The sequence below is a fragment of the Pseudophryne corroboree genome, chromosome 3 (genome assembly GCF_028390025.1).
Source record: "Pseudophryne corroboree isolate aPseCor3 chromosome 3, aPseCor3.hap2, whole genome shotgun sequence".
Classification (NCBI taxonomy): Eukaryota; Metazoa; Chordata; class Amphibia; order Anura; family Myobatrachidae; genus Pseudophryne; species Pseudophryne corroboree.
The window spans coordinates 766661370-766677648 of NC_086446.1; the positions used below are offsets into that span (position 1 = coordinate 766661370).

A 16279-nucleotide genomic window follows, 5' to 3' on the forward strand; every position below is an offset into this window, starting at 1 on the left:
TATGCAGGGCCGCTGACTGCGGTATACAAGGGGTCTTACCCGGGAATGCCCCTGTATGATCCAGGGACCGTATTCCCGGGTAAGACCCCGGCATATCTGGTCTGAAAGGGGTATCAGTGGCACCCCCTTCCCAGATCCTGGCACCCTACCCAGCAACCTATTTCTTTCTATTTCATTCTCTCTCTCACACATATATATATATATATATATATATATATGTCATCCATACATATATACGTCATCCATCCACTGTCTCTCTAAATACATCCATACACTGCCTCTATTGGGTGGTCTTCAGTATGCTGCCGGCCGGCATGCCGACACATATTCTCCCTCTTGGGGGAATAAATAGCGTGTAGCGCGCCACCGTGCCCGCAGCGTGGCGAGTGCAGTGAGCCCGCAAGGGGCTCATTAGCGCTCACCCAGCTGTTGATATGCCGGCAGTCGGTATGCCGGCGGTTGGGATCCCGGCCGCCGGCCACTCATACTACACCCCCTCTATCATACATACATACATACACACACACACACACACACACACACACACACACACACACACACACACACACACACACACTGCCTCTATCAGACATACATACATACATACATACATACATACACACACTGCATCTATCAGACATACATACATACACACACTGCATCTATCAGACATACATACATACACACACACACTGCATCTATCATACATACATACATACATACACACACTGCCTCTATCATACATACATACATACATACATACACTGCCTCTATCATACATACATACACACACACACACACACACACACACACACACACACACACACACACACTGCCTCTATCATACATACATACACACACACTGCCTCTATCATACATACATACATACACACACACACTGTCTCTATCATACATACATACACACACTGCCTCTATCAGACATACATACATACACACACATTGCATCTATCAGATATACATACATACATACATACATACACACACACACACACACACACACACTGCCTCTATCAGACATACATACACACACACTGCCTCTATCATACATACATACATACACACACATACTGCCTCTATCATACATACATACACACACTGCCTCTATCATACATACACACACTGCCTCTATCATACACACACACACACACACACACACACACACACACACACACACACACACACACTGCCTCTATCATACACACACACACACACACACACACACACACACACACACACACACACTGCCTCTATCATACATACATACATACACACACACACACTGCCTCTATCATACATACATACATACATACATACACACTGCCTCTATCAGACATACATACACACATACATACATACATACACACACACACACACTGCCTCTGTCATACATACATACATACATACATACATACACACACACACACACTGCCTCTATCATACATACATACATACATACATACACACACTGCCTCTATCATACATACATACATACATTCATACATACACACACTGCCTCTATCAGACATACATACATACACACACACACACACACACACACACACACACACACACACACACACACACACACACACACACACACACTGCCTCTTTCATACATACATACATACATACACACACACACTGCCTCTATCAGACAGACATACATACATACACACACTGCCTCTATCAGACATACATACATACACTGCCTCTATCATACATACACACACTGCCTCTTTCATACATACATATATACATCCATACACTGCCGCATTCATACATACATCCATACACTGCCACATTCATAGTACATACATATATACATCCACACACTGCTTCTATACATAAATACATATATACATACATACACTGCCTCCATACATACACCACACGCAGCCGCTGTGACCCGGGACATGGTAATACCGCTTTCAGATCGCAAATGCCGGATCCCACCCGGTAAGAGAAACGTGTCCTTACCAGGTGGGATCCGGCATTTGGTCTCCTTTGATGGCTTTCTGACCCGGCAATATACCGGGTCGGTTGCCATAGCAGCGGGGGGGCGCAGCAGCAGCAGGGGCGGGGTGTAGGCGGCGCTGGGAGATGAGCTCCTCTCCTGCGCCGCCTCTCCCTATGCTGTGAATGGGAACCGTGTCGCATCGACGCGGCTCCCATTCACACTGCACCTGACCCGGTATTCAACCCGGGTATAATCCTTCTTTTATACCGGGTTGAATTACTGGGTCAGGCGACCCGCTAATTCCCGCAGAGTGCTTTCACATCGCACACTGACCCGTGACGACACTGGGTTATTTGTGCGATGTGAAAGGGGTATAACTGCCTGCCAGCACAGCTGGCAGGGAACTACTCAGCATGTGCAAAAGCCTCGCTGCTGTGCAATGCTTTTGCACCCTTGTGGGGGGATAGGGCCAGACATGCGGGGCGGACTAGCTCCCTCCAAATGTCTGAGAATCTGATCGTAGATGTGCTAAATTTAGCACATCTATGATCAGCTCTGAATAACCCCCACAATTAGTACCTCAGTTATTTTGACCCATGTCCTGTTGGTTTGAATACTGTACACCTCCTGACAATCTGACCACACCTATCACATGAGGCTATTGGGCAGCGTGTGTGTGTGTGTGTGTCAGGCTATGGGGCAGCGTGTGTGTGTCAGGCTATGGGGCAGCGTGTGTGTGTCAGGTTATAGGGAAGCATGTGAGTGTCAGGCTATGGGGAAGCGTGTGAGTGTCAGGTTATAGGGAAGCGTGTGTGTGTCAGGCTACGGGGCAGCGTGTGTTTGTCAGGTTATAGGGAAGCGTGTGAGTGTCAGGCTATGGGGCAGCGTATGAGTGTCAGGCTATGGGGCAGCGTGTGTGTGTCAGGTTATAGGGAAGCGTGTGAGTGTCAGGCTATGGGGCAGCGTATGAGTGTCAGGCTATGGGGAAGCGTGTGTGTGTCAGGTTATGGGGAAGCGTGTGAGTGTCAGGCTATGGGGAAGCGTGTGTGTGTCAGGCTATGGGGCAGCGTGTGAGTGTCAGGCTATGGGGCAGCATGTGTGTGTCAGGCTATGGGGCAGCATGTGTGTGTCAGGCTATGGGGCAGCGTGTGTGTGTCAGGCTATGGGGAAGCGTGTGTGTGTCAGACTATGGGGCAGCATGTGTGTGTCAGGCTATGGGGCAGCGTATGAGTGTCAGGCTATGGGGCAGCGTACGAGTGTCAGGTTATAGGGAAGCGTGTGAGTGTCAGGCTATGGGGAAGCGTGTGAGTGTCAGGTTATGGGGAAGCGTGTGTGTGTCAGGCTATGGGGAAGCGTGTGAGTGTCAGGCTATGGGGAAGCGTGTGAGTGTCAGGTTATGGGGAAGCGTGTGTGTGTCAGGCTATGGGGAAGCGTGTGAGTGTCAGGCTATGGGGCAGCGTATGAGTGTCAGGTTATGGGGAAGTGTGTGTGTGTGTCAGGCTATGGGGAAGCGTATGAGTGTCAGGCTATGGGGAAGCGTGTGTGTGTCAGGCTATGGGGAAGCATGTTAGTGTCAGGCTATGGGGAAGCGTGTGTGTGTCAGGTTATAGGGAAGCGTGTGTGTGTCAGGCTATGGGGAAGCGTGTGAGTGTCAGGCTATGGGGAAGCGTGTGTGTGTCAGGCTATGGGGAAGCGTGTGAGTGTCAGGCTATGGGGAAGCGTGTGAGTGTCAGGTTATGGGGAAGCGTGTGTGTGTCAGGTTATAGGGAAGCGTGTGAGTGTCAGGCTATGGGGAAGCGTGTGAGTGTCAGGTTATGGGGAAGTGTGTGTGTGTCAGGCTATGGGGAAGCGTGTGAGTGTCAGGCTATGGGGAAGCGTGTGAGTGTCAGGCTATGGGGAAGCGTGTGAGTGTCAGGTTATGGGGAAGCGTGTGTGTGTCAGGCTATGGGGAAGCGTGTGAGTGTCAGGCTATGGGGAAGCGTGTGAGTGTCAGGCTATGGGGAAGCGTGTGAGTGTCAGGTTATGGGGAAGCGTGTGTGTGTCAGGCTATGGGGAAGCGTGTGAGTGTCAGGCTATGGGGCAGCGTATGAGTGTCAGGTTATGGGGAAGTGTGTGTGTGTCAGGCTATGGGGAAGCGTATGAGTGTCAGGCTATGGGGAAGCGTGTGTGTGTCAGGCTATGGGGAAGCGTGTGTGTGTCAGGCTATGGGGAAGCGTGTGAGTGTCAGGCTATGGGGAAGCGTGTGTGTGTCAGGCTATGGGGAAGCGTGTGTGTGTCAAGCTATGGGGAAGCATGTGTGTGTCAGGCTATGATGTAGTGTGTGAGTGTCAGGCTATTGGGCAGCATGTGTGAGGCAGCTCCAGACGTTGCACTGACCTGTAGGATGCATGCAGAGTTCACCTCACAGACGTTGACAGCTGCCCTGTGTCCATGCATTTTTCTTCCTGGTATTTCTGGTACTCCTGTAGGCAGCTCAGCCCCTGCAGCTGCCCTTTTCTCATAATTTCAGTGCCCAGGGTTCCCAACACTTACTGGTGGGTGAATGTCAGGACTTCAGCCAAAATGGGGGCGGGGCACCAGGAGCCGCGGGTGGGCGGGGCTTCAGCGGCTACTGCAGAGGAGCTTCAGGTACACTATCTGGCCAGTGAATGGGCAATGCTTTGCATATGGCCACGCCCCCTCCCTACTGCTCTACGTCCCCTTCTCTTCTAGTACTGCCGCGGACAGTGTGCCTGAGCAGCCCCAGCCTGTCTCTAGTTCTCGATGTGGGAGCTGCGCGGGCCATGGAATTAGCCGGGGCCCCATAGCAGCTGCATCCCCTGCCAGGTTAGCACTGTTCCCGTTACTGCCAACAGCTCTATAAGCGCGTGGTTGGTGCTGCTGCTGGTGAGGGGGCGGGCGGCTGGTGAGGGGCGGGCGGCTGATGCCTCTCCTCAATCTCCCCTGCCCTCCGTAACGCGCAAAAGTTTATTTAAAAAAAAAATGGTCCTGTGAGTTGTAGGGGGGACAGTAGTGGCCGCCCTCCAGCGGCCGGCGCTCTAGGCAGCTGCCTAAAGCTGCCTAATGGTAGCGCCGGCCCTGCCGCTCCCCCCTGCACGATGTGGTGCTGGTGTCAGAACCGATGGGCGGCACCGGGCGTGAGGGCACGATCGCTCCCCTTCCTTTGATCATCCAGGGAGCGAGAACTGGCCACTGCTGCAGCTGCCTCTCTCCTCAACACATGCCAGCGTGTGCCGTGTGGTGTGCAGGGAGCACTAGCGTATGTATAATGGGTGCAGTGTGTGCGGTGCACACGGGTCCCTTAGTCCAGAGGGGGTCCCACACGCACACGCTTCACCCATTTTTTTAATACCCCTATGGAGTCCCGCGCCGGCATCTGCAGCGTTAGTAAAACATAGTGAAAATGGCGCAATGGCCATTTTCACAGAGTTCTGCTTATGAGCAGTAGATGCGGTGTGCGATGAAGTCATCACGCACCGCACTGCATTGTGCGAGCGGCACATAGAAGCTAGGGGTCATAATTCACCTCTAGTGTCTATGCAGTGCTATGGGAGAGACGTCATGACGTCTCTCCCATGGATCCGAGGAGAGGCGCCGGCGGCCGGAGAAGGAGGGCAGCAGCGGTCGGGAATCAGGAGCGGGGATGGTAAGTATTAATTTATTTTTATTTATTGTTTTATTTTTTTGTAAGCGGCGCAACTAGGGGGCACAACTCTACAGGGGGCACAGTACTGGGGCAATACTACAGGGGGCACAACTCTACAGAGGGCACAGTACTGGGGGCACAGCTACAGGGGGCATAACTGACCACGCGCCTTCTCCATTAAGCCACACCCCTATTTTTTTGCCCTGGGCGCCACAAGGTCTAGATCCGGCCCTGCTTGGCCCCTCCAATGGGCCTGAGCCGGGTAAAGAGTACCCGCTCCCCTCCCTCTCGGCGCCACTTCCTATGCCCAACATTAAATCAGGCCTGAGGCAAGCAAATAGCTCTGAAGAAAATGGCAGGCGTAGGGCTCACCGATTCCCGGTGTCTGCACCCCCTCCATGCTACTCACACAAGCGTCCGTAGTAACCATGGGTTACAGTTATATACCAGAACATCCATCATGCAATATTTTCTGCTATTTGGGATTAACACAAGGATTACAGTGCTGCTTGCTGAACTGTAGGGATTAATTATCCCTATGCCTGCAGGATTTTCAGAGCTATTTGCTTATGTTCGGTTCCATTTTATTTGGAACGTGGTGTTAGCAAATTACCATCTGGGCTAGTTTAATAAATTAATTATTGAATAACACACTTTATGCATAAATTATTCACTGAGCCCAGCATAATCCTGTGATCAGTATCAGATAAATACGTCTGTGTCTCCATGATGAAATGAGTCAAGTCCATCACTGCAGGCTTCGTTGTGTGTCTGCATCACTGCCAACAATGAGGACATTTTATGACCTTTCACATCATTTGTTTTTGCCGTCGCACCTTACAGGGTGTTATTTTATATTCAAAAATAATCGGTTTGCACAACGGAAATGTGTAAGACTTGGGGACATGGGGACATATATGTGACCCCCTTGTCATGCTCCAGTAAATCACCTCTGCATAGCACGCAAGCAGCAGAAAGACATATTATCTGTCCAGCGCCAAACTATTATATCATAACATTCTTCCAGGTCGCTGCCAATGCGGCTGGCTGACTCTGCAGGGTCCTTACATGACAACAGTGACAGGAGGAGATGCTGTACAGATCGGGGGCAGGAGGGGGACAGCGGAGGGGTCAGGGTACAATGCAAAGCAACTGCTAGGTCCAAATAGTACAGATATCTGATAGGGCAAGTCAGTGATCATCCTCACAGGGGGCATTATTGCTATACTGCTCTGCAGGGCTGTTCAGTATCAACCCCTTAACCCTTTGTGCAGAAATAATTATTAGTTCCTGGTGTGCAAAACATTATAATATTAATCCCTTGTGCAGAGATAAAGTATGTTACTCACTGGTGTGCAGAGGTAATTGGTATATTATTCACTGGTGTGCAGAGGTAATTAGTATATTATTCACTGGTGTGCAGAGATAAAGTATGTTACTCACTGGTGTGCAGAGGTAATTAGTATGTTACTCACTGGTGTGCAGAGGTAATTAGTATGCTACTCACTGGTGTGCAGAGGTAATTAGTATGTTACTCACTGGTGTGCAGAGGTAATTAGTCTGTTACTCACTGGTGTGCAGAGGTAATTAGTATGTTATTCACTGGTGTGCAGAGGTAATTAGTATGTTATTCACTGGTGTGCAGAGGTAATTAGTATGTTATTCACTGGTGTGCAGAGGTAATTAGTATGTTACTCACTGGTGTTCAGAGGTAATTAGTATATTATTCACTGGTGTGCAGAGGTAATTAGTATGTTACTCACTGATGTGCAGACGTAATTAGTATGTTACTCACTGGTGTGCAAAGGTAATTAGTATGTTATTCACTGGTGTTCAGAGGTAATTAGTATGTTATTCACTGGTGTGCAGAGGTAATTAGTATGTTACTCACTGGTGTGCAGAGGTAATTAGTATGTTACTCACTGGTGTGCACAGGTAATTAGTATGTTACTCACTGGTGTGCAGAGGTAATTAGTATGTTACTCACTGGTGTGCAGAGGTAATTAGTATGTTACTCACTGGTGTGCACAGGTAATTAGTATGTTACTCACTGGTGTGCACAGGTAATTAGTATGTTACTCACTGGTGTGCACATGTAATAAGTATGTTACTCACTGGTGTGTAGAACATTAGATTATTAACCCCCTATGCAGAATCAATTTAGAATGTTACTCCCTGGTTAGCAGAACATTATGAAATGAACCCACTGGCTCCCAAACTTGGTCCTCAAGACACCCTAACAGTGCAGGTTTTAAGTATATCCATGCTTAAGCACAGGTGACATTAGTAGCTCAGACATTTTAGTTATATCATCTGTGCACAATCATGGATATCCTTAAAACCTGGACTATTTGGGTGCCTTGATGACCGAGTTTGGGAAACCTTGAATTAACCCTTTATGCAGTATTTTTTATTTTTGATATGCAGCCTATCAGTATTAACCCTTTATGTGGGAAACATTAGTAGGGTAATCCCTGAGCTGCAGAGGACTGTAACGCATTATTAAGGGACCTATTTTTCAAAGTATTTGGCCCTGATCCTCTTTGGGCCAACACAGAAGATATCGCAAAAGACAATCACTGGGCCAACGCCCTGTCAATATCATAGCACACTGCCATCCTCATACAATGTATGGGTAGGTTGTGATTGTGCTATTTATCAAGCTATCTTCAGGTGTCATTAACCCGCTCTTCCCTATTGGAAGAACTCCCAGAGTGTGAAGTGGGATTTATTTAGATCTCTCCACCTCCTTCAGCAGACACTGTACGCATTTGTAACCCAAGGCAACCTGGGGCAGATTGGGCCACTGGGAGCATGGGACATTCTTCGATGGGCCGACTCAGAGGATGCCCGGTCCCCATTCTCTCAGAGGGCATTGGAGGGCCCCCTATGCCGCTGATCGGATCACCAAAGTAATCCGTGGCCTGGTTCACTGCTACATTGGGCTGGGGCCAGGATGCATGAAAGTCTGTACAGACAGATACCCCTCTTCCACTGCCGCTAAAAACCCAGGTTTTTGCCGTGATAACCCAGGGGCGGCTCAATGGAAAAGGGTTAACCTAGGTCCAGTGACCCAGGAATCCAACCAGGCTAGCTTGCAGCTGGGAAGGACCAGGGTCTCTGTGCAGTGTAAATGGGTAAGCCTGGGCCATGCGACCTGGCACTTGTTTACAGCATAGGGAGAGCCGGCACTATCAGATGATCTCATCTCCCAGCAATGGCACTAAGCTGGAACCAGACATCACTCTGAAGGGCTCTCAGGGGCCAGTAGGGGCCCGAACCAGCTTCCTGGTGCTTCATGGTGCCATGCATAGTAGTTTCCATTATTTATTTCATAAGGGGCATGATCGCACCTCTCAGATTTGACCTCACCCCTTCAGTAACCAGGCCCCAGGGCTGTGCAATAGCCCTGTTGATACCGTGCGATATGTCTGAGTGGGACAGCAAGCTTCACCTAGGCGACGTATATGTAATGCCAGCATGTCTGCTGATACTGACCTTCACATTTGCAACTCTATATGGTTAAGAGTTAATTAAAGTTCAAGCAGGTTCAGTGAGATCTTCATGATGAAGCCCTCTGAAGACTTCCAAGTCACTAGTGAGAAAAGTGTTTCAAACATGTAAATGTTTTCACACTCGGGCCTATATTTACTAATAATCCGAGTTGGACCGATTTGTGTTTTTTTTTCTAAGTCCCAACACGGGAATTCACTAAGCACAAATCTCGGCAGTGTTTGGGCTATTCGTAATGGTTTTAACGGCAAAGTTCAAAAATACGAATGAATAGACCATCGGTCAAACGCGGCTGTTATTTCATACAACACGGGTATTCACTATTCATTTGTATTTGGGTGTTAGTCTCTGAGTGCTCAATTGCGGTCGTATTTTTTTGCGATTCGTTAAAAAAAGTGGCAAAAAAAAAGACCTGCTTTTTTCAGGCGTGTTTACATGTGTTGCAACTAACAAATCACTCACACCTGAATAAGGATGCCTATAAAAGGATCTTAGGCCCATTTCAATCCACCTACACTCAGAAATGGCAGCAGGATTGTGAGCCAGTGATATTTTGTGTGCTGTGGGATTCCTCAGACTCAGACATCAGCCTGTAAGTAACCAGGGCCAACAAACTGAACATGGTCAGCAGGTTGTACAGGTTCCGTGGAGGCTGCGCACGCCTCGTTTTTTTAGGGGGCGTTTAAACTTGAACGCATTGTCCGCTGATAAGGTCATACAGATGTTCCGTCTAAATCGTAACAACATTTTCCATCTGTATGACCTTGTCAAACTGGGCCTTTACCCAGAGACAGCACGCTCTTGCTCTGTCTCAGGCCTGCACAAACTCCTGGCTGTGTTGCACTTTTTGGCTACTGGCAGGTTTCAGGCTGTGTCTGGGGATGTCATTTTCTAGAATATTAACATAGGTGATGTATACCTAACTACCTCCTCTGTTTTTTGTTAGTTTTAATTTCTCGGTGGCCATTTATGTCCTAAAATCTCATGTTTAATTTTATTTCAAATATACACACAAGTGTTGGCTGTTTTGCAGCCCCACATCGATGCCTCAATCTGCTTCCCTACCCAGGAGTCACAGTGGCATGCCATCAGGGTAGATTTCTATGAGCTGGCTGGCATGCCCAATGTGCTGGGAGCCATAGATTGCACACACATTCAGCTGAGACCACCTAGGGGCAGGCAGCACATCTACACTAATCGTCACCTAGAGCACTCCACAAATGTGCAGGTGGTTTGTGATGCAAATCTCAAAATAATGAGTGTTGTTGCTGGTTACCCTGGGGGCTGGCATGACTCCTTCATCCTCAGTCAGTCATCCCTCTTTGATAAGTTTGAGGACGGACAAATGCCAGATGGATGGCTGCTGGGTATGTAATTTGATATGTGTTGGCCTGTGTCTACTTTGTCCAAATACAGTGGCAGATGTATTAACCTGGAGAAGGCATAAGGAAGTGATAAACCAGTGATATGTGCAATGTGATAATGGCACCAGCCAATCAGCTCCAATATGTAAATTATCATTTAGGGACAGATTGCCCGCTGCCTTTATTACCTTGCACATATCACTGGTTTATCACTTCCTTATGCCTTCTCCAGGTTAATACATCTGCCCCACAGTGTGTTACTTATGTGTTGCTGTATCTTAACATGAATCACGTTACTATATCTGTCTTTTAGGTGATGGAGGCTATGGGTGTTTGTCTTGGCTTCTAACTCCATTGTCCCGACGTGATACCCCTGCTGAACACAATTACAATCATGCACATAAGTCCACACGGAATGTGATAGAAAGATGTTTTGGTGTGCTGAAATCTAGGTTTCGGTGTCTTGATAAGTCTAGTGGCCTTTTGTTGTATAGTCCCTTGAAGGTGACTCAAATTGTGTTCTGCTGCTGCTTTCTTCATAACATGTGTTTGCAACAACATCTGCCACATGTTGAGGAGGAGGAGGAGGAGGATGAAGAAAGCATCCAGCAAGCAGAGGAATTATAGACATCTGGTGATACTTGGAGTACAGATGTAGGGAGGCAGGTTAGGCAAGACCTCATAATTCGTTATTTTTAAGGTAAGTTTGGTTTGCTTCTTTCATTTGTTGTGTAAGCCTAAATATATGTTGCACCATTTTTCTATTAAAAACCATTACTCAGAATGTGTCTGTCTCCTTGAGACATACAAACATACCCTCGCTTTATGCTAAACAAATGTAGCATCTGTATTGTGTTTATTTTAAAACTAAAAACAACAGATTATGATTTGTATGCATAAAGTCTGGATAAGTGTTAATAAACTTGCATTGTAAATTTAGTAAAAGCAAACATAATCCACATAGTTATGTATTTAGTATTTTACTTTATGATTGTGTGTAACGTCGTAATGCACAGGTTCTCAAACTCAGCCCTCAGGACCCCACACAGTGCATGTTTTGCAGGTAACCCAGTAGAAGCACAGGTGTATGAATTACTCACAGACACATTTTAAAAGGTTCACAGGTGGAGTTAATTATGTCACTTGTGATTCTGTGAGGAGACCTGCAAAACATGCACTGTGTGGGGTCCTGAGGCCCGAGTTTGTGAACCTGTGTCCTAATTAAACACTCCTCCACATATAATATGTTAGCCTTGAGGAATACATGTGTCCCTATGTGTGATGCTCCATCGTATTGAAGGGACACAAACTTAGTCTCATCCAAAATAATTTATTTTGTAATGTTTGCTGCAGTAAACTTGCTGATTTGTAAGTCAATACACAGTTTGCCACATATATCCATTATTATACACATTATTTGTGATTATTTAAAAAAAATATACATTTCTTTGTTTCTGCATCATGTGTAAGAAACTGATTACTCATTTTTAACACACACAAACATGGCCCAACAATAATGACATTCATTTTGGCACTGAATTATCTAAATTCAATCACAACATATTAGGACCTTTTTAGGCAACTCAATTCTGTTATTCTTGTAATGTTGTATAGAGAAGAAAGGTAAAATAGTTAACAATCACATTGTAATTTGTATTGTTCATGGATGAATCTGCATGGCTGCCAATTAGTCTGGCTGCAAGATATAAGATTGATTGGAATCTAGAAAGAGTAATGATTAGAAAAAAAATCAAGTGGTCTTGTTACTGCATGCTAAAGACATTTTGCATGGCTGCCAATTAGTCTGGCTGCAGGATATAAGAATGATTGGAATCTAGAAAGAGTAATGATTAGAAAAAAATCAAGTGGTCTTGTTACTGCATGCTAAAGACATTTTGCATGGCTGCCAATTAGTCTGGCTGCAGGATATAAGAATGATTGGAATCTAGAAAGAGTAATGATTAGAAAAAAATCAAGTGGTCTTGTTACTGCATGCTAAAGACATTTTGCATGGCTGCCAATTAGTCTGGCTGCAGGATATAAGAATGATTGGAATCTAGAAAGAGTAATGATTAGAAAAAAATCAAGCGGGCTTGTTACTGCATGCTAACATCAATGTGCATATCCAATAACTTTGTCCTTATTCTTAAAATTTCTAAGATGTGAAAGAATAAATGTTTTTGCCAAAATCCTGTTGTTGTTTGTAACACTTATAATTAATTATGTTCTAAAAATTTCCAAGTTGTTAAGTGTAATAGATATTGTGACAAACCGACACTTACTAAATGTGCTTATTTACTTCTCTATATAGAGATCGGTGTATCTATTTTTTATTGTTTTGTGGTTGGCTGCTTGGACTGGCCTTTGCTTCACCACTGTCGTGTTGGCGTACTCTGGTGGAGCGCCTTGGTGGTGAGGACACTGGCGATAGAATAGGAGTAGTCGTACCAGAACTGCTGCTTGGTTGCTGATGGTGCTGGGATCTGAGTGTTTCATTGAGGTTAGTGAGGGTGGCATTAAGTTCACGTGTTGCAGCATTTTGATTCTCTAAAATTCTTGTGATAGATTCATTGATCATTTGATTGTTTTCTTAGATGTTGATGTAGCTTTGCTGTTGTCTGTGCTGTTCCTCCATTATGCGTTATAAGTTGCCCATGACATATGTAATGTCTGCACGCATGATTTCCATGGTATTGGCAATTCTGGTGGTTGGTTCATTTTGGCGACTGATATTTCTGCTGATTCTTCTGAGGTGAGCTGGTAGGTTAGCAAAAATTTGGGTCTGCCTACGCAGGCAATCTTGATTAGTGGCCTGCTGTGTAGCCCAACTGTCCCAAAACACGTGATCAGGGCCTTGTGCTACTGGTGATGGGCTGTGTTGTGGTGGTGGAGTGCTTTGCTGTGGTGGTGTACTCGCAGGTGCTGAGTGGCTGATTCCTTGGCTTAATGGCTGCATTTGTAACATGATTGTCTCATCCATGTCACAGTGTTGCTGCTGTTGCGTCTGGATGCTGGTACCAGTAATAGAATCTGGAATTAGAACCATTTTTGCGTAGGTTTGACATATGGTTGAAAAATGTAAGCAAAGCAAGAAACATGGAACACATGTATTTAAATGGGGCATTCAGATATCCAGCATAGCAACATCATCACTCTGAACTACAAAACACACATATTCCTGTTTGTTGCAAATGCGTCTGGTTACTTCATTATGAAAACAAGCACATGAGTTGTATGGTAGATCAGACATACTCCACCATAAAAACTCACTTAAAATATTATTTTTTGGCCTTATAGTGTTTCAATCTGAAACTTAGTAATGTTTTGGCATGTTGGTTCCAATGTTACGACAAACATAAGTTAAATTGTTTAAAAAAATATTACTATTTTGCAAGCTTACACATGTGTTTATTTTGCAGCATCTTCAACACAATCTGCTGCTGTATGGCTGAAGTGGACATACATATCTTTACTGGATGTGGACAAGGCCATTTTGGTCTGAATCCATTATTATATATTTTTTTTCCATATATAGTATTTTTTTTCTTTCTCTCTCTCTCATGGCTTATGCTGCTGCTGGAAGGGGGGTAGGCACACGAGTTTGGGCTGTCACAGCTCCATAGCTCTCTGTCTGCTACACAGCGTTGGAAACTAAATTTACTTAATTTACAGGGAAAAAAATGTTTGTTTTTTTATTTTCCTTTATATCGCAATACAACACACGGCATCCAGCCATTAATTTGCTGGCAGACCTTCTCACAATATATAAACATTTTTCACAAGACTTGTAATCATGCCAAACAGTCACAGACAGAAAGTTTCTGTTAGACACAGATCTGAGAATGTACTAAACGGAACAAACACTGAACTTTTATGTCCCACACAGAAGACACCATAAAACACAAATTGACATACAGTTTCGCCAGCGCAAGGGCATGTTCTTTTGGTACCATAGTTTTTCTATTTTTAGCCTGATGTACAGTATTTCATTTTCATATCATGCTGTACTGAATCTGTGCTTAGTTTAAAATTCTGAGTTTCATTACTGCAATCTGTATATACGTTATAAGTTGGGCGCCCATAAATTAAATAATAAAAATCAGTTTGCAAATTTTAACCGTTTGCAGACTTTAATATCTTGCAGATTTCAACAGTTTTGCCGATTTCAAAATACGCTTAGTGTTGGTTGATCAGGCCAATATTATACAGCATAATTGAAATGCACAACATAGTTTGTTTTTCTTCACATTTTCTGTAGACTCTACCTCTTGGTCACAGCACTGTACAAACTCTATGCATATATGGAATATTTCTTCCATAACATGATATGCACACTTAGGGTTAATCCTCCCTGCCCTTCCCATACGCTGAAACATTTGCAATCCCTGCAATCTTTCACACACGTGACACGTCTGTCAACTGGGAAACTGCAGTAGTCCCTCTTATCACAAACTACAATCACAAAGCAACACGCCAAGTTAAAAGTTGCTTGTCTCTTAGTGCACTACAATGTTAGCAAACAGACTTAGGTTATGGTTAACACAACACCTCATTAGAGTTGCTCAGTTCTTTTTTTTGTACAATAAACAATGTTAATAAACAGGTTTAGAGTATACTTGGGACTCTAGTCCGTAGATTCCGTTATTTACCAGAATCCATGTATGATTAAAACAATTAGCAGCTGCATAGTATTACAGTATAAAATTTCAATCAAATTACTTATAATCAACTATAACCTCGGGTAATCACCCTATTTATTTCATTTACCCTTCTTGCACACGTGTAGCTGACTAAAAGGGGAAGGTGGTCTATGTGCTTTTACTTAATTTGGCCCCTATCTTATCTGTCACTCGCAGCGTTAACGAGGGCACGTAATACTGCAAGCTCAGATTGGAACTCATTCAGACCTCGTGAAGATGGTCCACAGCATTTATTCACACAATTACTCATAGAATTTACACAACAACAAACAGTTCCCTGGGTTATTTTCCTAGCTTAGTCAATCTCTCCACTCCTAATTCTCATATTATAAATATAAAATCACACAGACAGCTGGCAGGTATAGAAACAGCATGTACTGGAATATATCACTTACCCTGTGTTTCTATGAATAGAGGTAAAGGATATGCTTGCTAAAAAATCCATAACAAAGTATAGGCATTTATATATTAGATTGCAGAGGTTCTTAGTGGACTGCACGATATGCAGTGATGAACCAGGTTCCGTAGCCAGAAAGTGTGGGGATATGATTGTATAGAAAAGCTATACAGATAATGTGAGCGGTGTAGAGAAGTTGTCTGCATAAGTGAGTTTTCAGGAAATCCGTGTATGTGGCAAGGCATTCCATAGAATGGATGCAGTCCAAGGAAAGTTTATAGTTGTGCATGGGAGCAAGTAATGAGTGTGGATGTAAGACGTAGATCTTGTGTAGAGTGAACTGAGTGGACTGAGTGGACTGGCCAGTCTGAGAGATATTTTAAGATAAGCAAAGAAATGTATAGTATGATAATGTAGTATGATTACTAACCTTGTGTGTAAGTAATGGTAGAATACAGACTACCCAATGAGAAAAATGTAATGTTGATGGAATAAGTTACACTGTATTGGACTAGATTATGCAAAAGATTTATAGACAATCTTTCTTTGTACTTGCAAAAATAACCTATATTCTTTTTACTTACAGATGGTGTAACCAATATGTGGATGATATACCTTTGTGTTATAAATTATCTGAAGTGTTGGTGTCAGATACTAAACAGTTGTGTTTTCTTGCAGAAC

General features: G+C 44.7%; 1 long non-coding RNA gene across 1 annotated transcript; it reads right to left on the minus strand.

Moving 5' to 3' along the window:
* Positions 1–11815: 11815 nt before the first annotated feature.
* LOC135056815 (uncharacterized) lies at positions 11816–15686 on the minus strand. The gene is made up of 2 exons (XR_010244079.1): positions 15597–15686; positions 11816–13531 (listed from the first exon to the last, which is right to left on the minus strand). It is a non-coding gene; the product is annotated as an uncharacterized LOC135056815 (long non-coding RNA).
* Positions 15687–16279: the final 593 nt, after the last annotated feature.